The following is a 21,915-nucleotide window of genomic DNA, read 5'->3' on the forward strand; positions in this document are numbered from 1 at the left end:
GCCAGTTTGTAAAAAGAAATCCAAAATGTTTGACCAACAAACAAGATCAAACAAAAGAATGGATATAACTCAGCATGGAGATCTCAAATTCGTTTCACATTCTAATCTTAATGAGCTTCTTTTAAAACAATTTCATCACCACTTGTTACTTTGTTCGCACAATAAATAAGGACATTGGTAAAGAATAGCATTAAGTTTAAACTTGATGTAAAAAGTGAGCACTTTATGTGCACTAAATGAGATTAATTTTAGTTTGCTTTTCCAACCTTTTTTAACAAGATATATGAGGGTAAAGGCACGGGACACTATTGGTAAATACTCAAAATAATTGTTGGCATAAAAACTTACTAGGTAATGAGAAATGGAGTCAGAGCGTCATAAAACATTGTGAGAAACAGCTTTCTAAAGTAACAAAGTTTTTCAGAAAGAGGTAGTTTTTCACTCAACTAATAAATACTTTACCTGATGGCCTTTTATGGTGCATCTGAAAGCACACACGGTAATGCAACAAGGGTGTGTTTTCTTTCATTATTCATTAACTTGCAAATTTGATGACCAATTAAGCCCAAATGCTCACAAGTTAATTTATGCACATGTTGGGATAAACCAAGTCAGTAAGAATACTGATCTTTGACAATTACCAAATATGTTCAGTGAGTTTAAAGACACTGGACACTATTGGTAATTGAGCTCAATTGGTCATTGGAGTTGCGAGAGAATAGTGGAAGTAAAAAACGCCCTTGTCGCACAAGTTGTAAGCTTTCAGAAGCTTGATTCCGACACCTCAAAATCTAATTCTGAGGTCTCTAATGTGTTCAGTGAGTTTAAAGACACTGGACACTATTGGTAATTGAGCTCAATTGGTCACTGGAGTTGCGAGAGAATAGTGGAAGTAAAAAACGCCCTTGTCGCACAAGTTGTAAGCTTTCAGAAGCTTGATTCCGATACCTCAAAATCTAATTATGAGGTTTCTAATGTGTTCAGTGAGTTTAAAGACACTGGACACTATTGGTAATTGAGCTCAATTGGTCATTGGAGTTGCGAGAGAATAGTGGAAGTAAAAAACGCCCTTGTCGCACAAGTTGTAAGCTTTCAGAAGCTTGATTCCGATACCTCCAAATCTAATTCTGAGGTCTCGAAGTCAAATTCAAATCTTTTAGTGAGATATTAGTTCTTTCTAAAAAAAAATATGTTACTTCTGAGGGAGCAGTTTCTCACAATGCTTTATGCTATCAACAGCTCTCCATTGATTGTTGACAAATAAGTTTTTATGCTAACAATTATTTTGAGTGATTACCAATAGTGTCCACTGCCTTTAAATGAAAATGTTTGCTTGCCCCATAACCTCTTCTGACTATGGGTACTGCTATATTCTTTGTCAAATTCCCAGTGTGCATTAGCAATAACTAACCAGTGCATTTCTTCATACCCAAATAGAATCAGACCAGTATTTGCTGTTCCAGTCTCTGTTGTGTTGCACTGAGTTGAATGAGGGACAGAGCTTACTGAGTTGACCAATACCTTGCATTTTGCTTCCCTGGTGTGAACTGAAACGCCAGTTATCAGGTTGACCTGTCCCTTCAGCTTGCAGTCACTTCCAGACCAATTTACTCTAGGCTAAAAATGAACCAAACACATTTAAATAAATTTTAATATACATGTGTTTATATTTTTGAAATGCAGGTTGCATGGTTGAGGTAAGAGTTATTTTCAAAAAGGTGCTTTTAAATTCAAGGAATGTAATATCACAGTGACCAAAGATAAATAAAAAATTAAACAAACACAATTAAACATAAAGATAAACACAAAATAATTCATGGCCTGGCAATGAGTAAGTCATCTGCATAAAGGAATCTGATTGCTTGGTGGAACTGGAACTGAGTTCTTAAAGGATGAAAGCGCAGTGTTTGGTGTTCCTGTTTTTTTTTGCTCACTGTTGAAGGAGGTTGAGGATCAACAGAGTACCAAAGCCAAGTTGTACACTCCCCACAGCTGATCAGCCACCTCTGTATCTACAACTGACTGGATGAAAAATGAAAGTGTTATTTTCCAATTCTTTTCCAACGTATTTGATAGACCCCTATATAAACTCAGGGTTATAGATGATACTGTAAACTTGATTAGGAAAAGTTGCAAGTCCAACTAATGGAAAGTAAAAGCAAAAGTACAAATTTATACCTGGTCATAAGTTCATTGAAGTTGGTACTGCTCTAGAATTGCAAAGGTCGTGGGTTCGAATCCCACCCAAGCAACATGCCTGTGATATTTTGTTCACAGGACTCGGGAAAGTACTGAGTATACAGTGCTCGGTGAATGAGTAAAATCACAAAATTATTATTCATTGAACTGGTTAAGCACAAATGATGACAGCAGTTTTGCTGACCAGAATCATAATAATAATAATTTTGGTTTGACCCTTACTCTAATGTGTGTAAGCACTGTATACTCAGTACTTTCTTGAGTCCTGAGGAAAAAAATCAAAGGCATATTACTTGTGTGGGATTCGAACCCATGACCCCCCAGGTCAAAATTCCAGTTGAACCTAGTTAAACTGGGTTTAACTGGAACTAGTTGAAAACCAGTTGATAAACTAGTTAAACATATTTAAAACCAGTTGGTTTAATATGGAAAATGGACAGAAACCAACTGGTTTATAATTTCAACCTAGTTGAACACAGTTAAACCTAGTCCAAAACAGTTGGTTAATATGGAAAATGGACGAGTTTGGTCACTATCCAGTTGAACCAGTTGACCCCAGTTAACTAGGTTCAACTGCAATTTTGACCTGGGCCCGCCTTTCTAGAGCAGCGTCTTACTACCTAGACCACCAAGAAATCTTAAGGTTCTTGACCAAACTTCATAGCGCTGCTTAACAGTAAGCAAACTTGTGTGCTTACTGTAGAAGAAAAATTTGCATAAGACTTAGCGTATTTCACAGGTTAGCAGAAAAATTGGGCGGCCATATTGCGTGTTTACCGTGGATTTGCATTGTGACGTCATTTATTTTCGTGCGATAAGCACCGGAAGGTAAGCATGCCTTTTAGTGTGCTTTTGGTTAGCAGCGCTATGAAATAGAAATTGCACAGTAAGCACAAAATCGGCTGCTAAGCAGCGCTATGAAATTGGGCCCTGGTTAGCAGAAAAAAACGTTCAGCTTAAACAGATCTTTGTTTGGCCAACAATTGAGGTGTTGAGTTACCATAAGGGTGTTGGGTTTTGTCAGACGCGGTCACGATTGCTATAAATAGCAGAGCGAATCTGCCTCTGGCTCATTGTTCGTTTGACTTTGAAAAACCCCCAGCAACACCACACTTCATCAAGAACTTTAAGACTTTCATTATTTCACTATTATGCCTACATTGGAAATACCCAATTGTGTGAGAGGAGGAGGCCATGACTGTGGCCAGGGATCAAGGCCCCCTGAGACAGATTCCGAGACCCGGGAGCCACCACCACCAGCTAGGCCACCCACACCAGCAGCAGCCAGACCATCCACACCAGCCACACCACCCCCAGAACCAGTAGTATTGACAGGTCTTTCAGCAGGTGAGCCTGGGGGAACTGGGGATGATGCACCAAGGTCTGCCACACCTCCCCCTGCTAAGAAGGTTGACAGGAGAAATGGGTGATGACCAGCAGGACCAGATGTTTGAGTGGCTGGATCAGCCACCCCAGCCATCTACGGTACAAGTCACGAGGACTACAAGAATTGCCAACACAGGATGGAGGACCCAGACTTGGATGGTTCAAAACTCATGCTTTGGTGAAGCTGTAGAACAACAGTCGTCAGCAAATGTTAACATAAGAAGTGTGGCTCAAATTGGAATCCTGTCACCAATGGGACCACCAATGAAAAATGTCTCTGGGAGAAGATGTCCTGGCTCATTCCACACATCAAGCCTCCTAGGAGGCAGCTTCTCAAGGGGGTGAGTAAATTGGAAGCAGTATCGGGTAGGAGTTCCCATGGTGTGAGTGGCAATAGATTTGCTTGGGCCACTGCTCAAGACAGAGAATGGAAACCAGTGGATCCTGGTAAAAGGAGATATTACTGTACAAAGTGGGTGGAAGCTTTTCCGTTGCCAGATGCAACAGCAAGTACATCTAGGAAGAGACGTCCCCAAAGCTTCAACTGAGATGGGAGGGAACGTGACTTATCATGAAGAAGCTAGGATGTAACTGTCAGAATACAGCAGCGGCAGAATGGGAGGTGGAACAAGGAGCGCATAGCAGATAATCAATGGGTTGATGAAGAGTTGTGCCAGGTTGAAATGCAAGAAGAGAACATAGTAGATCTAGAGGGAACCTCTCAGATTGAGATTTCCTCATAAGGGAAGGGAGTTGAGAGAGACTCTCTAGAGAGAAATTGGTGTCGGAGATCTCGAATCTGTGTCTAAGAGGAAGACACCAAACATGAGCAATTCAGATGGGTTTTCCGAAACAGGGAGTAAGAGTCTCCAAAGAGAACACATCGGTTACCTGCGAGAAATCGTGTGTAGTGTTGATCTGTAGAGCACATTTGAAACAGGTAAATAACAATGAGAACTTGTGTATTGCTGATCCACAGATACCCATAGAGATGACTGCGAGAGAAACAGGAAGAGGGCTTTCAAGTGCCTGGAGTGCCTCAAGGAGTTTTTGCATAACGACCTGCTGTGGAAACACAACAAAACGAGCAATGGGCCAGTAAAGTACCTGTTCTGCCAGCAGTGCCGGTACAGAGCCACAGCACGCCCCACCAAGGAGAAGCATTGCAGGAAGTTTTACCAAACTGAGCAAGAAGGTGCAATCTGTAAATTTTCTATTTCTTCCACTCTGATTTTGTATAAACAGAGATTCCAAGTTTGATTTCATATCAGAGAAACAGTACTTAATTTTGTGTTAAATTTTATCATAAAATCAGCCCGGCCAAAGTTTAAGTGAAGAAAACCACAGTGCCTTACAAGTATTCAAGTAAGCAGAGTTCTATTTTTTTTTAGCCAAAGTTTAAGTGAGGAAAAACCAAGTGCCTGACAAGTATTCAAGTATCGAGTAGACTTGTGCCGATCACACATCTTGTTGTTTTTTTAAAGCTGGTTTGGACTGGGGTGATCAGTCCAAGCTAAGCCTGAGCCTTTGACAAGATGGGGTGGACCAACTTAAGTCTAAACTACTGTATTTGGTAAGGGTCACAAATTTGTACTGTAGAAGATGGTCGGTGAGGTCAGCAGCGTGAGTTGCGGGCCTTTGTAACTACTCTGGTAGTAGCGGGCTACCAGAAGCTTGTTGCTGGGCATGGACAAGCAGGCAACGCCCTGGGTAGACAGTACACCCGAAAAATGTGTTACTTGATTGAATTTTAGAGGCATTTAAAATACTTTCTAGCTTTGTGAAATGTTGGAATTTTAGACTTCAAAAAGAGGCCGTCGTACGACAAGGTTTCAATTTGTTGTCAAGTACACTGGACAGACAGAAACATGCAGAAAGTGCTCCGAAGATGGGTCACAAAGCGCCACCTGCCCAAACATCAGGTGCAATGCCTGCGAACAATAGGGACATATGAGTAAGAACTGTCTGCAGCCATCGGAATGCAAGAACTGCCAGTCAACGGAACACCCGACACAACGGTGCCCGCACTCCTACGCCAACCGTGTCAGAAAGCCACAATCACTTTCTGAACCATCGTCAGGGGAAGAGCCTGCAGAAGAAGAACAAAAACAACCCGAACCGCCAAAAACCACCACAGCCCAAAAGAAGGAAGCGACACTCCAACAAAAGGGAGACCAGACTGAGATCTGATGCACCCAATGGTACAAAGGAACCGCTACAACCACACAGCCAGTGAAACCGCAACAACCACAGCCTGAAAAATCAGAAGAATAAGAACAAACGCAACCAATGGGCAGCACACACGAAGAAACTACCCGCGAACTAGTGAATTCTGACACATACAGTCGCGATAGTGGAGAGAAACGGACGACACAGAAGAGCGCAAGCGACTGAAAAAATACTTAAAAAGATACTGCCCACTAGAGCCCTACCGAGAACTGTGCAAGAACCGAGAACTGTGAAGTATAACATAGAGCTAAAATGAGGCTAAAAGTATGGGATGACTACCTCTTTTACCTTGAAAAGGGCTGTGTAACTCCATGGATGAACAATGAACTATTAGTGAAGGGATTTGATTGTTGGATTTTGTTTGATGTTTGATGTGAACTCATGAACAATGAAAGGTTATGGGATTCTATTGTTGAATTGTGGACTCATGAACAAGGGTGAATTACTCCACGTTACTAGGCATTCTTCTGTTACAAAGCTAGCACAGAAATTCAGCGCTTGCCCTGCAAGCAGAGAATGGTGATCATAAGTGCAGAATTCAGCGGTAAGCAGTACCATGAAATTGGCACATGTATCGAACAGTGATCCCACATTCTGTTGCTGACAACACCAGAGCTTGGGTCAAGTAACCAAAACTGCCAGCCACAACACTCCACATGTTTCTATAAAATATTAATTTGCATTAATTTTCTAGTTCAGAGTAACTTGTTAAAAGATGGAATTTCCCATTCAACTCCACTTTGTACCGTTGAATGAAACATTCCATATTTCAACTCATGAAAACATTTTAAACAACAACACTCATCTCATAATCATTTTTACTTTCTATTTTCTTTGAGCAGGGCTGACTTCATTAAGCCTGTGTAAGCACAAAAACTTGCTAAGCACAGAAAAGTATTGCTTAACAGAGAGAGGCTACTAGCCAAAATTACATTTACATTGTTGTGACTGGTGTCCTAATCAATTTTTGCTTAGCAAAGAAATTTGTCAAGTAGTATTTTGTGCTTTTAAACAGCTTTATGAAATTGGGCCCAGGTCATCAATCTTCCAATTAAAAAAACCTGAAAAATTGATAGAGGAACTGCCATCACAAATTCAAATCTAGGCTAGGCCATATCCAATTGGCTCCAGCAGTCACTAAGCTGTAACAACAGAATGTCTAAATCTTCAGCATGATTGGCCATGACCATAGTCACAGGCCTGAAACTTCAAGAAGGCATCAAACGGGATTGCCTCCATGCCCCATGGTCATTGCCTTGGTGCCAAGTAAAAGGTTTATAATTTCCTCATACAGGGAGACATGGTACATTCTTGGGCCTTTATACGGCAAGATAATGCACTTGTCATATGGGGAAATTTACTTTTTGTGTAATAATTCCCACATAAATCCAAGAGTTATAAAAGTGACAGCTGAACAAGTTTTGAGATGTTCCCACTTTCTCAAAAGCTGATAAAAATTTGACAGTGCAATCTCCATAATAACCATTATAAGATTTTATATTTTCTTCCCATGAGCTGTGTGTACAAATTGTGCCTGCAGCAAGTCCTTGGTGGCTCTTTTGTAAACATGTGATGTCACAGGTCACATCGTCTACAACGCAGTTTATGAATATGTACCCCATGATCAATGAGCTTTAAATTAGTGCCCTGTAACTATAGGAAAATAACATTCCTTTAAAAGATGCTATGTCAGATTTATGGCCAATTTGACCCAAAAATTTTGATTTGAAATTCAACAGGTACTTTGATGGGGGTCGAGAAAGTTACAAGCTTTCATTTGAGCCATTGCTCGAAAATTTGAAAAAGTCCGCCAATTATTAGTAGCAGTGAAATAAAGTGCTCAAAATTACGTGACCAATTCTTATGTGTTTTATAAGAAACCTTTTAAATTTTTGTCATGGTTCCTGACCATTAAAAGTTAAAGTTAAACTTTTTTTCGTTAGAGCGGGTGATACTCTTTGAAATACCATTCACTAAAAAAATATATATTTGTTAATGTTTGGGGCCAAAAATCTGACATAGCATCTTTAATCTTTCTCAGCTCCCTAGGGAGTATTACAGCCCCAGGCTCCATTAGGCTTTTTCAAACACAATATCAACCTCTAACCTCGCAGGTAGCCATTTATACCCCTTGGTAAAGAAAAGCAATTTCGGTAAAGTACATGTACATGTTTACATTGAAGCTGATGGACACAAGTGCCATGACCGGGAATCGAACCCACACTCCGATGACTTAACCACCAGAACTTGAATTCAATGCCCTAAACAGCTTGGCTATGACACTCTAGTCAATTCACTTCGAAGGGCTAGAAACCACAGGCCAGGGCCCAATTTCATAGAGCTGCTAAGCACACAAATTTGCTTAGTATGAAGTTTCTTCCTTGATAAAAACAGGATTGTCAACCAAATTTCAGTTTGTTGCATATACTGCTTGTGACTGGTATTCAGCTGTTGTTTGCCTATCCGTAAACACGTGGAAATTTGGTTGGTAGTCCCTGTTTTTATCAAGGAAGAAATTTCATGCTAAGCAAATTTTTGTGCTTAGCAGCTCTATGAAACTGGGCCCAGATGAGGCCTGTGATTTAAGTGTCAGGCCAGTAAACTTACAATGGGACAAGCCCAGTGGTCTTGTATTAAAGGCAGTAGACACTATTGGTAAATACTCAAAATAATTATTAGCATAAAACCTTTCTTGGTGACGAGTAATGGGGAGAGGTTGATAGTATAAAACATTGTGAGAAATGGCTCCCTCTGAATTGTAACAAAGTTTTTGTGAAAGAAGTAATTTTCCACGAATTTGACTTCAAGACCTCACAACTAGATTTTGAGGTCTTTAAATCAAGCATCTGAAAGCACACGTGTGACAAGGGTGTTTTTTCTTCCATTATTATCTCGCAATTTCGACGACCAATTGAGTTCAAGTGTTCACAGGTTTGTTATTTTGTGCATAAAAATGTTGAGATACACCAAGTGAGAAGACTGGTCTTTGACAATTACCTAAGGTGTCCAGTGTCTTCAATGAATGAATTACCACGTGTCAAATCTTTTTCTGTTGACGGTGACTGGATAATTATCTTTCAATTCTCTTTCAAGGGTATCGAAGTACAATTACACATAAACACAACTGAAACAGATCTTGTTCAACTGGTTTGGTCTAGTAAAATAAATTCTGGTCCAGTACAAATTTGTGAGCTACAAGCTTAAGCCCTGCGGTCCTGTGGTTTTTTCATACCATAATTCGAGCCCCTGACTTCAGTTGTCAGACTGATTCATTATTTCAATGTTACATGTTATAGGTGTAATAATAGCAAGTTCTTATACCAGTAGTGCATTTCACAAAAACCGTCTCTGTGCAATTTACATTAACGCCCTTCTCAATCTCAATCTTTCTCAGCTCCCTGGGAGTACAATGTGTATGTACAACCTGGGCAACCATAGCGCTTCATAGGCTTTATCATACACAATATCAACCTCTACCCACGTAATAACCCTAGGTGAAGAGAAGCAATTTATCTTGCTCAATGCATAAGTGTCATGACCAGCAATGACACAAGTGTCATGACCAGCAATGACACAAGTGTCATGACCAGGATATGAACCCACACTCTGATGTCTTCACCACCAGAACTTGAATTCGATGCTCTAAAAACCACTCAACCATGACACCCTACAATAATATATTAAATCAAAGCCATGTATTTGTCTTTCTTAAAAGTGGTCATGTACTTCAATGACAAATTGAGCCCAAATTTTCACAGGTTTCTTACTTGGGATACACCAGGTGAGAATACTGGTCTCTGACAATTACCAATTGTGTCGACACAGACAGTTACCAATTGTGTCCAGTGTCTTACAAAGATGTAGCAATTATTGTTCTAACTCCTACTAATTAATGCACAGATAACATACATTTACAACACATTGTACAGAAACGCTTTTTGATCAGAGTTTAAAAGTCATTAACAGTGTTACAATCCAATGTGTGCTGTGGTCAATAGAACTTGTGTGTCTAAGACTTTAGCATGACAACCAGGGTTTAGTATGACACAAAATGTCTTATCAAGTATAGATACATCATTACAAGCCTATGTTTTGCTATTTTACCTGTTTTGTGTTATAATGTAAATTTGTTTCACTAGTTTAGACAAATCATTTTTGTTTTGCAAATTAAGGACCCACACATCAAATCAGGGTCTGACCAAATCACTGTGCGTACCCCACCGTCGAGTCAGCAATTTAAGGGTTCTGGACCCAGCTAACCCTGGGTTCGCAGGCGGCATAGTACCACAGCGCAGGGAGGCCATTCCCCAATCTGGTGTGCAAGAACATTGGCAAAAGGAATATTGTAGTAAAAGAATGATTGTGATGATATTAAGGTTCATGATCCAATCATCATCCAGTTGCAAATTGTAAAATGGTGTGGGAAAAATTATTCTTATAAAGAGTCAGAAATGCAAATTAATTCTCTGATCTACACAAGTTGCAATCATCCTACTGTATGCCCTCATTCCTTCTCACATGTTTAATACTAAAAACAACAAATTCTTATATACATGTAGGCTACATAGCGCATTTCACAATAACCTACTCAATGCGCTTTACATTTGTGCCCTGGTCACTAGGTCAATAACTACCATTTAATCTTTCTCTGGTCACTGGGTCAATAACTACCATTAATCTTTCTCTGCTCCCTGGGGAATATACAACCTGGGCAAACGTAGTGCTCCCAAAAAAGGCTTTTTCATACACAATACCAACCACTACCTTCGCAGGTACCCATTTATAAGCCCGCATTTCACACACTAACCATCTCAATACGCTTTACATTAGTGCCCTGGTCATTGGGCCAATAATATTTCTCAGCTTCCTGGGGAGTATACAATTAACCTACAAATGTAGGCAATCATGGTAAAGTACATGTATGTATCCTGCTGAAGGACACAAGTGTCACGACCGGGATTTAAAGTTTCGAACCCACACTCCGATGACTTAATCACCAGAGCTTGAATTTGATGCCTTTAAACCACTCAGTCACGACACCCAAAGTATTCCAACTACATGTAGTATCTTACTGGGTCAGCTAACCTGAATCCTCTGGGGTTCTCAAACACTAAATTCTGTTTCAATCTTCCAAAATCGAACCAAGTCTATACATTTGAAAGATTTTGATCCTAGAAAATCATGCAAAAAATTGTGTGGATATTGAATAATTTGGGAGAATAATCTGGTTTAAAAGATGGAAATATAAGATTCAAACTGCCTCTAGCTACTAGGCAAACCTCTGTGGTCTAGTTGGTAAGACACTGCTCAAGAATTGCAAAGGTCTTTAATGGGTTCGAAGCCCACCTGAGTAATATGCCTGTGATTTTTTTCACAGATTTTGGGAAAGTACCGAGTGTACAGTACTAACACACATCGGTGTGAACATGTACATGTATGGGTACAACAGAATTGTTTATACAAATAATGGTTATAGTTTTGTTTGGCCCTAGCACTTTCCTGAGATATGTAAAAACAACATCCACAGGCAAATCACTCGGCTGGGACTGGGAATCGAACACACCACCTTTGCATTGCTAGAGTAGACGCTGTACCACTACACATTTCTAGGAGAGAGCTAGGAGGGAGTAGGACTTAATAGGTTTTATTTTGCATCAGGGATAAAGAATATAATTTGTTTTTATCCTTACACGAATAACCTCAGTACTTTCTAGTTAAAAAAAAAAACAGTAGTAAGGTACAGTGCTGAAGGCACTGGACACTATTGGTAATTACTACAAATAGTTGTAGTAACTGAATTATCTTAGTTTTTTTTAGAAAGAAGCAATTTCTCACTCAAATATTAAAAGCCTGAAGCCTTTTATTAGGCATCATGAAAGTACACAAATTTGTGTAACTATTAAGTTTTTTTCTTTCATTATTCTCTTGCAAGTTTGATGACCAATTGAATCCTAAGAACTTTCACAGGTTTTTTTATTTTATGCATATCATGTTGTGATACACCGAGTGAGATTACTGGTCTTTGACAATTACCAATTGTGTCCAGTGCCTTTAATACACACATATTCATTGTAAGGGTAAAAACAAATTAAATTCTTTATCCACAATGCAAAAAAAGAGAAATCTATTGGAAGCAATAGAAGTATAATATTATTGACTTTCTGGATTGACTCTAACATGATTGGACTACCGGGCAATCTAGTTGGTAAGACACTGCTCTTGAATTGCTAAGGTTGTGGGTTCAAATCCCACCTGAGTAAACATGCCTGTGATTCAGGTCAGCTTTTTCATTTTAAGAATACTCAGTAAAGAAGCATAAATAATGGTGTTAAGAATAAATGTTAATTGGACAACTTAAAGCCATTGGACACTTTCGGAACAGAAAAAATAATAAAAGTTCACAGATTTACAAATAACTTACAGGGTTTACAGAAGGTAATGGTGAAAGACTTCTCTTGAAACTTTATTCCATGAAATGCTTTACTTTTTGAGAAAACATTAAAACAATATCCATTCTTAATATCGAGAATTACGGATTTATTTGAAACACATTTCATGACACCGCGAAACGTGCGGAAACAAGGGTGGTTTTTCCCGTTATTTTCTCCCGCTCCGATGACCGATTGAGCCTAAATTTTCACAGGTTTGTTATTTTATAAATAAGTTGTGATACACGAAGTGTGGGCCTTTGAACAATATTGTTTACCGAAAGTGTCCAATGGCTTTAATCATACAACAAATGCTAAGTACAATATGGGATTTAACGCACTGCATGGTGAGGTATCGATACAATAATATTTGGTTTGCGGTAACACCATGTGTGTATACTTTGCCAAGTAGATTTTGTTCTTTAGAGAACTGTCTTGCTTTATATTCTACTACCATGGAAGTCTCGAATTCCGAAAAACTACCCTGCAGTAGTATCTAAAGCAAGCAAGACAGTCCTCTCAAGAACAAAATGTACCTAGCAAGAGATACACATGGGCCGGCTGATTTCATAGAGCTGCTTTTAAAGCAGGAAATACTGATTAAGAATTACTGCTTAGCAGAATTGAGAAGGATACCAGTAACAAATTGTACAAGGTACATGGTGATATGGTTGGTAACCTTATTCTGATCATATCCATAATGTTGTTGTGCTTAATAGGTATTATGAAATTGGGCCCTTGTATAATTACAAACCCAAAATGTACAAATATGCGAAGCAATTTAAACATTTTACTGCTAGTTAGCTGTATAAATCCAACTATACATACATTAAAAACTATTTGCAGAAAACTTACACTTGAACAAAAAGTCAAAATGCAATGATAACTAACTAAGATCAATATACTGATTCTTATTGGCAGTCAATAATACAGTTCACAATTCTACTTATCCTAAACATTGAAGTTGATTCCAACTCTTAGAATAATTCATTTGATTGCCAAAACAGATATTTGCAGAAAACTTACACTTTTGAATAAAATGTCAAATTGCAATGAAAACTACCCAAGATCAATAGGCCTGCTGATTCTTATTGGCAATCAATATTACAAATCACAATTCTACTTATCCTAAACATTGAAGATGACTTCAGCTCCAACTTTTAGAATAATTCACTTGATTGCAATGATCTGACAATTGTATGACTATTGGGTCAGTAATGAAGCACTGACTGATGGAGCATATTGTATTTTATAACACACCTCTTGCTTGTTCTGTATTCTTTGGCTGACACACGGTCACATGGGGGTGAACTATAGTCTTGCGATCGCGTCTAATGACTTGCGGGAGTAGTGCCCCCTGGGCACTAGTTATTGAAAATAGTGCCTGCATGGTTACAGCGCACTCTCTTGACTTGAACCGTGAACAGCAATGACAAAACTTCCTTTCTTTTCCAAGTTTCTTTTTTTATTTCACATTTAAGACCGAGGTGTGTAATAAAACACATATTGACTGGCATAATTCGGTAACTACATGTACTGAACGTCTATCCCTCCTCCCGCCTGTATGAGTAACCAGAAGAGGGACCTATTTCCCTCGGCTTTTAGCGTCGTGAAACAGGCCCCTCTTCTGGTCACTCAAAGTCCCTTGGGGGAATAGACGAACACTAGTTACCTTATTGCCAGTCAATATGTGCATACTATTTATCACCCAAGCAGGGCCCAATTTCATGGCTCTGCTCACCGCCGATTTTTTTCGCTTACGATCGCGATTCCCCGCTTACGTGCAAGCGCTGAATTTCTGCGCTAGCCTTGTAAGCGTAGAATGCCTAGTAACGTGAAGTACGCACACGCAGAAGCCCAAATTCGCTGCTAACCCGTGAAATACGCTTGCCGTAAGGACAGAATTCCCTGCTTCTGTAAGCGCCGATTTTGTGCTAACAGTAAGCAGAGCCATGAAATTGGGCCCAGATCCTTACCCTTTGATTGGAGGATTGTCCATCACATGCTAGCAAATAAACATATCACTGCACGCTATACGTCATTCAATGTTTTTTTGTTTGTTACATTCATCGTGCATTTTTCGTTCCATCTGATTTGTTTTATTGCGCGGTAACTACCACATCATTGCTTGCGCATGTCTTCGATAATGCAGCAGGTATTACTTATACAAAACAAATAATGAATGTTTTTTTGTTCTTGCAATGAAAGGAATGTTTTCATCAGGTGAAAGATGGAGTGTTCCATTCAACTTGTCTCTGCCTCATTGAAAAGAACATTCCATTTCTCAATTCATGAAAATATTCACACCATTGCACTCATAAATATTCATTATTTGTATATTACTATACTATAATAATTGATGGTTTTACCTATCACATAAAATTGTAAGAGAACATGACCTAGACCAAGATTGATGTATTTGGCAATCATGAATAAAGTTCACCATTCTACCTATCTTAAACATTGAAGTTGACACCAACTCCAACTTTTAGAATAATTCACTTGATTGCAATGACCTGATGTGAATTAGTTGAACATGTCTTTGGCCATTGGCATTCTGTTTATCCTAAACATTGAAGCTGACACCAACTCCAACTTTTAGAATAATTCACTTGATTGCAATGACCAAATGTGTACATTTCAACATAATGATCTATGTATGGTTGTTATGTCAAAGAAGCACCGATGACAGGAGTATATCGTTTGATAATTGAATCTTCCATCTTTAGATGGGTTGCAATACGCGACATTGACCACCATCTTTGATGTATTTTACACGTGAAAGGTGCACGACAGTCACGCGCAGCGCGTATGCATGTGCACTTTTCCAAGTAAAATACATCAAAGACGGCGGTCGATGACGCGTATTGCAATCAATCTATATCAAATTGTACTAGAATAAGACTGAGATCAAGATTGATGTATTCTGCAACCATGGAGAAAGTTCACCATTATCCTGAACATTGAAGTTGACTCCAACTCCAACTTTTAAAACAAATCTTTTTAAACACGTCTACAACCATTAGGTCAATTGAGCACACAGGAGCTACTACCAAGCAGGTCCCTGCCATTTGATTGGAGAATTGTCCATCACGTGATACTTGTAGCACTCATTAAAACCGATTTATTCCATTGCACATACCAAAAGAAATGGGTGTGATGTTTAAAGGGAAGGTACACTGTTGGTAATTGTCAAAGACCAGTGTTCTCACTTGGTGTATCTCAACATTATGCATAAAATAACAAACCTGTGAAATTTTTAGCTCAATTGGTCATCGGAGTTGGGAGAAAAATATGAAAGAAAAAAACACCCTTGTTGGACGAATTTGTGTGCTCCAGATAGGAATAAAATACTTCCAGCTAGAAGCCTTTTATTATTTTAGTGAGAAATTACCTCTATATCAAAATCTATGCTACTTCAGAGGGAGCCGTTTCTCACAATGTTTTATACTATCAACAGCTCTCCAATGCTCGTTACCAAGTCGGTTTTTAAGTTAAAATTTGTTTTGAGTAATTACCAAACGTGTACCTTCCCTTTAATATTGTTTGTTTCGAAAGCTGTATCCTCCAATTAAAGTGACAAAGATTTTCTTGGATGTTATATAAAACCATGGAAGGTAATAGCAATAGTGAGTCTATTTTTATTCATGAAAGATGTAAAGTTCTTTTCAACGAGGCAGAGCCAAGTTGAATGGAAATATTCGCACCATTGCACTCATAAACACTCACTATTAATAATGATTGATACTTCTACATGTACATGTATGGATGTACCTATAATATCAAATTGTAATAGAACATGACTGAGATGAAGATTGATGCATTTGATATATTTGGCAATCATGAATAAAGTTCACCATTCTGCTTATCCTAAACATTGAAGTTGACTCCAACTGCAACTTTCAGAATAATTCACTTGATTACACCATGATCTGATGTGTATATATACATGTATTTGAACATGTCTTTGACCATTAGGTCATTTTAAAGCACTGACAGACCGAAGCAGATAATTGATATTCTGCAATCATGAAAAATTTACCATCAGCTTAATAATCCTAAACATTGAAGTTGACTACAACTGCAACTTTCAGAATAATGATCTGATGTGTATGTATTTGAACATGTCTTTGACCAATAGGTCATTTAAATCACTGACAGACAGGAGCAGATATTTGATAAAACTACCTATACTTCAAATTGTAATAAAACATGTCTGAGATTAAGATTGATGTATTCGGCAATCATGAAAAATTTACCATCAGCTTAATAATCCTAAACATTGAAGTTGACTACAACTGCAACTTTCAGAATAATGATCTGATGTGTATGTATTTGAACATGTCTTTGACCAATAGGTCATTTAAATCACTGACAGACAGGAGCAGATATTTGATAAAACTACCTATACTTCAAATTGTAATAAAACATGTCTGAGATCAAGATTGATGTATTTTGCAATCATGAAAATTTACCATCAGCTTATAAATCCTAAACATTGAAGTTGACTCCAACTCCAACTTTTAGAATAATTCACTTGATTGCAATGATATGATGTGTATATTGGAACATATCCACATCTATGACCATAAGGTCAATAAAGAAGCACTGACAGGTACATATTGTATCCTAATTATTACTTCTACCTATACATGTTATATCAAATTGTAATAGAAAACAACTCAGATCAAGATTGATGTATTTAGCATTCATTAAAGCCATTGGACCCTTTCGGTACAGAAAAAAAGAAAAAAGTTCACAGATATACAAATTATTTACAGGGTTTACAGAAGGTAATGGTGAAAGACTTCTCTTGAAATATTAGTCCATGAAATGCTTTACTTTTTGAGAAAACGGTAAAACAATATAAATTCTCGTTAAAGAGAATTACGGATTTGTTATAAACACATGTCATGACACGGCGAAATGCGCGAAAACAGGAGTGGGTTTTCCCGTTATTTTCTCCCGACTCCGATGTCCGATTGAGCCTAAATTTCCACAGCATTGTTATTTTATATATAAGTTGTGATACACGAAGTGTGGGACTTGGACAATACTGTTTACCGAAAGTGTATAATGGCTTTAATAAAGTTCACCATTCTGCTTTTAAAAATAAATCCTAAACATTGAAGTTGACTTCATCAGCTCCAAAGTCAACTTCAACTTTTGGAATATTTCACTTGATTGCAAATACCAGGCCCAGGCTTACGTATGTTTATTTTTAATTAACATAATAATAATAGGTAGAGTGCACTTTAAATCAGATGGTGTTGCTTCAAATTCCGCTCTATAGTAAACAAAAGTTGGAAAGTTGGAAAGTTCAACCCCCAAAGTCTGAAAGTCCAGGGCTATAGGTACACTTGTACTACTTAAGCCTGGTTCATACTTCATGCTAATAATGACGTCATACATTCGCAATGAATAATTGATTGCTTAGTTGAGTCGCAGCTTACCGTTTTCAACTACTGGGTTCATCATGCGGCCAGTACTACTAAAAAATAGTCATGACTACCTGGTTGGTGAACCAATTGTGATACTCAAGACTATTCACTACATAATTCATTAACGAAACACAATAAGACACCACTAAGCTTGGGCGATATCGATTTATTTTATTCACGATATATCGCCGACAATATATCGCGATATTCGATATAATCGCGATTAATTAAATTTGACAGTCTTCAAACTCCCAGTGAAAGTTGTAGAAGAGACAGTCACAGCATAAGAGAGGTGTTCTAATGACCTATTCTTCTGGTTTTACTCCAAACCTATGGGGTGCATTATGTCTCAGCTAGAAAATACATCCCGATATTGCGATATTTAATCAATATCGCGATATATCACGATATATCGCGATATATCGATATTTCGATAAAAACCAAATCGATCCGATATCAAAATCGTTTCCAAGTTAGTATCGCGATATTCGATAATATCGTGATATCGCCCAAGCTTAGACACCACTGCAATCCTTTTAGCATGAACTTTACTATATAGGGCCTGCAGCAAACATTTGTCGCAATGTATAATTGGGAATTAAACCTTTTTTCGCGACTAGTGTCAAAGTCACGACCATTAATTGAGGAGCACAAATCTTTGAATGACAAATGCAGAGCTGTACGAGATTGAGTGATAACATCAGGGAACGAAGAATGCTGGGCATTGTAAGAGTGAGGAGTCTGTATCCTTCACTGGGAACCAAAACATGGACGGAGGAAACGTGGTAGACCAAACTTTACCTACTTTACATGTAGATCAATGAAGAAAGACACCGGACTAGAGACAGCAGAGCTATGGACAGCAATGCAGGGCAGACCCACATTTATCGATTTATAAATGCAAGTAAGTTATATATGGAGACAGTCCCACAGTTCAGGGACACCATGCCAAAAATAATCTAACAAACTAACTTGGAATATAAATCAAATTTGGTTGGGCAGAGAGATTTACAGTTGGTGGTACATGTGTACATGTAGCATGGTGGGAGGTTGTATGCACAGTAGTGCCTCAACATTCTGACAGATTTTTAAGGAAGAAAGAGTAGTGTCTCAATATCTTAACAGATTCAAAGTTATAATATGGAGTCAGTCCCACAGTTCAGGGACTACATGCCAAAAATAAACTAATTAAACTAACTTGGACTATAAATCAAATTTGGTTGGGCAGAGAGATTTACAGTTGGTGGTACATGTGTAGCATGGTGGTAGAGGTTGAATCCACAGTAGTGCCTCAACATTCTGACAGATTTATAAGGAAGAAAGAGTAGTGTCTCAATATCCTAACAGATAAAAGAGGAGGAAAGTATAGAGACATTGGTTTTGATGAAGGTTGAATGAAGAGTAGTGTCTCAACATCCTAACAGATCAAAGCGGAGGAAAGTATAGAGATATTGGCTTTGATGAAGGTTGAATGAAGAATAGTGTCTCAACATCCTAACAGATCAAAGAGGAGGAAAGTATAGAGATATTGGTTTTGATGAAGTTTGAATGAAGAGTAGTGTCTCAACATCCTAACAGATCAAAGAGGAGGAAAGTATAGAGATATTGGTTTTGATGAAGTTTGAATGAAGAGTAGTGTCTCAACATCCTTACAGACCAAAGAGGAGGAAAGTATAGAGATATTGGTTTTGATGAAGGTTGAATGAAGAGTAGTGTCTCAACATCCTAACAGCTCAAAGAGGATTAAAGTATTATAGATATTGTGGTAGCAGCAGTAAAAATTTGTTCCCCCTCGCAGGCAGCACCGAGTTAAGCCCAATAATTATGGTTTACCTTTGGTTTTAAGAGGTCAAGGCAGACGTGGGTCATCTTTTGTGAGTTAAACTGGATGCATGGTCTTTTTTAATCTGTCCACACACATTATAAAAGAATAAACCCGAAGCGGTCTAAAGATAAATCCCCCAGCTTGACGTCTAACTTTTCCAGGTTAAAACCGATTCGGTCTAGCTTTAGAACCGTTCAGACACACAGAGTTGAACTTGTATGATCTGGTTGAATCATGAGTTAAACCGACTTTAGTACTGTGTCTGAACGACATTGAACATTTCAGAATCATGCTCCCACTTTTCAACAGGGGTTTACACATGTTTGCTACTGGCTAGGTGACTTAATCAAAAAAAATCTATCAAATTCTATCAAATTTTCAGAAGGGATGTTTGAAGACTCACCTGTTCACTGTGGGTTTCTGCATTTTGGTTCAACTGAGCAGCATATTAGTATATTATCCCTTCAGCTAACCATCTCATATTGGTGTGTCTGATGCATGGTGGCAGACAAGACTGACCCTTTCTCTCAAGGCACTGTGCATGGAAAGCAGCAGTAAAAGCACTGTGCATGGAAAGAAAGAAAAACAATTATCAGTTTTTGAGGACAACAAGTAAATTTTGTAAAATTATTTCCTCAAGGGCTGAGATCAATAATAGGAAGTGAAAAACAGATTAAAATCGATAAACACATTGTCTAAAACAATGAGATGATGGAGGCTAAGAGATTGAGTGATTTTATATAGGTGGGGGAAAAACTCCACGAAAGTGACAACAACTGGGGAATATATTCGCATAAAAACATGTGTTTCTTCTACATGTACTTATTAAAAAAATGATTTCACCTCCTAGAGAGAGATGGGCATGTGGCCAAGAAGCGGAGGGAGTCGAGTTGTCTGACCCATTGAGTTGTCAGACCATCCTTTGTGACAGATTGTCAGGTTGAGTTGTCTGACCCTTTGGGTTGTCAGACTGTCAGGTTGAGTTGTCTGACCCTTTGCACTATCAGACTGTCGAGTCGAGTTGTCTGACCTGTTGAGTTAAATCAGTGTGTCGAGTTGAGATGTCTGACCCTTTGGGTTGTTGGACTGTTGAGTCGAGTTGTCCGACACTGACATCCATCACAAGCGCTAATTTGATCATTCTCTGGACGTTCCCATGTGGTGGCACTGTCTGTGAGCATTGACCCGAAAGACTACTGGTTCGTCGCATTGCACATTCCACTGGGCTAGGCCCCCAAAATGTTTTTTACTTTACTTTGATTGGGCAAAATGTTTCATAAAATAAAATAATAAATAGACTGCTCTCTCTCTTAATTTTTTCTTTTTTTTCCTTTACATTTTCACCTCTGTGCTGAGGGTACATGGGTTAAAGGAACACGTTGCCTTGGATCGGTCGAGTTGGTCTTTGAAAAGCATTTGAAACAGTATTTTTTATAAAATGCATATATATGGGTAGAAAGATGTTGTAAAAGTAGATGACAATGATCCACACAAACAAATAGCACGGTTTTCCTTTTTAAAACCTCGCCGACTAACGCGGTCGGCCATTATGGAAGTCAAATTTTTGACTCCAATAAATGGCAGACCGTGTTAGTTCGCACAGTAAAAGGAAAACCATGCAATTTCGAGGCAAACTTGTGTGGATCATTGTATTCTACTTTTAAAACACCTTTCCAATCATATGCATTTTACAACGGCTACAAACGCTTTTATAAACCGTATAAACCAACTCGTCCGATCCAAGGCAACGTGTTCCTTTAAATCTAAATCTAAAAAGCAGAGACTCTCTGAGAGAGGGTCCAGCGTAATAATACTAAGGATAACTTTCCGTATGGCGCCACCACTTTTTCACTCATTTTTACAAAAAGGGATATATCAATCAGGTAAATTAGATACTATATTATTTTATTTCGAATGAAAAAGTGGTGGCGCCATACGGAAACTTTTCCAATACTAATACTATTTCTTTGGAAAATAATTCATGGAGGAAGTGAAGGAAACACACTGGTGTAGGCAGTGACACTGACCATACTGACAGCTGACACTGCTGCAGCAGTGACATGACACCTGACCCCGCGCTGATGATTTTCGTTACAACACTACACACACTATTTTTCGGTACAATTATCAATGTTTACTCACTCAATAATGGTGTTCATCAAAAGAAAGCTGGGTGACGATAAATTACCTTTGGATCCTTATCTTCAATCACAATCTTGACTGAAAAATGGCATCTTGAGATGAAAAAAAAATCAATGCGCATCACATCGTTCATTTTTCTTTTACACACACATGGCCTACAGAAAATACTCTTTTTGCTGGAAGTTTGCTTCGACACAGGAGGGCGCTATAGATGTTTTTTTATCTTGCTACTTTGTGGTGCTGGGTGTGTGGTACTAACTAACAA

At 38.4% G+C, this 21,915-nt stretch overlaps 1 long non-coding RNA gene across 1 annotated transcript; it reads right to left on the reverse strand.

Annotated features, from left to right (window-relative positions):
* Positions 1–1,274: 1,274 nt before the first annotated feature.
* On the reverse strand, positions 1,275–21,780 carry LOC139947559 (uncharacterized). The gene is made up of 3 exons (XR_011787365.1): positions 21,651–21,780; positions 19,912–20,071; positions 1,275–1,617 (listed from the first exon to the last, which is right to left on the reverse strand). It is a non-coding gene; the product is annotated as an uncharacterized lncRNA (long non-coding RNA).
* Positions 21,781–21,915: the final 135 nt, after the last annotated feature.

The sequence above is a fragment of the Asterias amurensis genome, chromosome 14 (assembly GCF_032118995.1).
Source record: "Asterias amurensis chromosome 14, ASM3211899v1".
NCBI classification, from domain to species: Eukaryota; Metazoa; Echinodermata; class Asteroidea; order Forcipulatida; family Asteriidae; genus Asterias; species Asterias amurensis.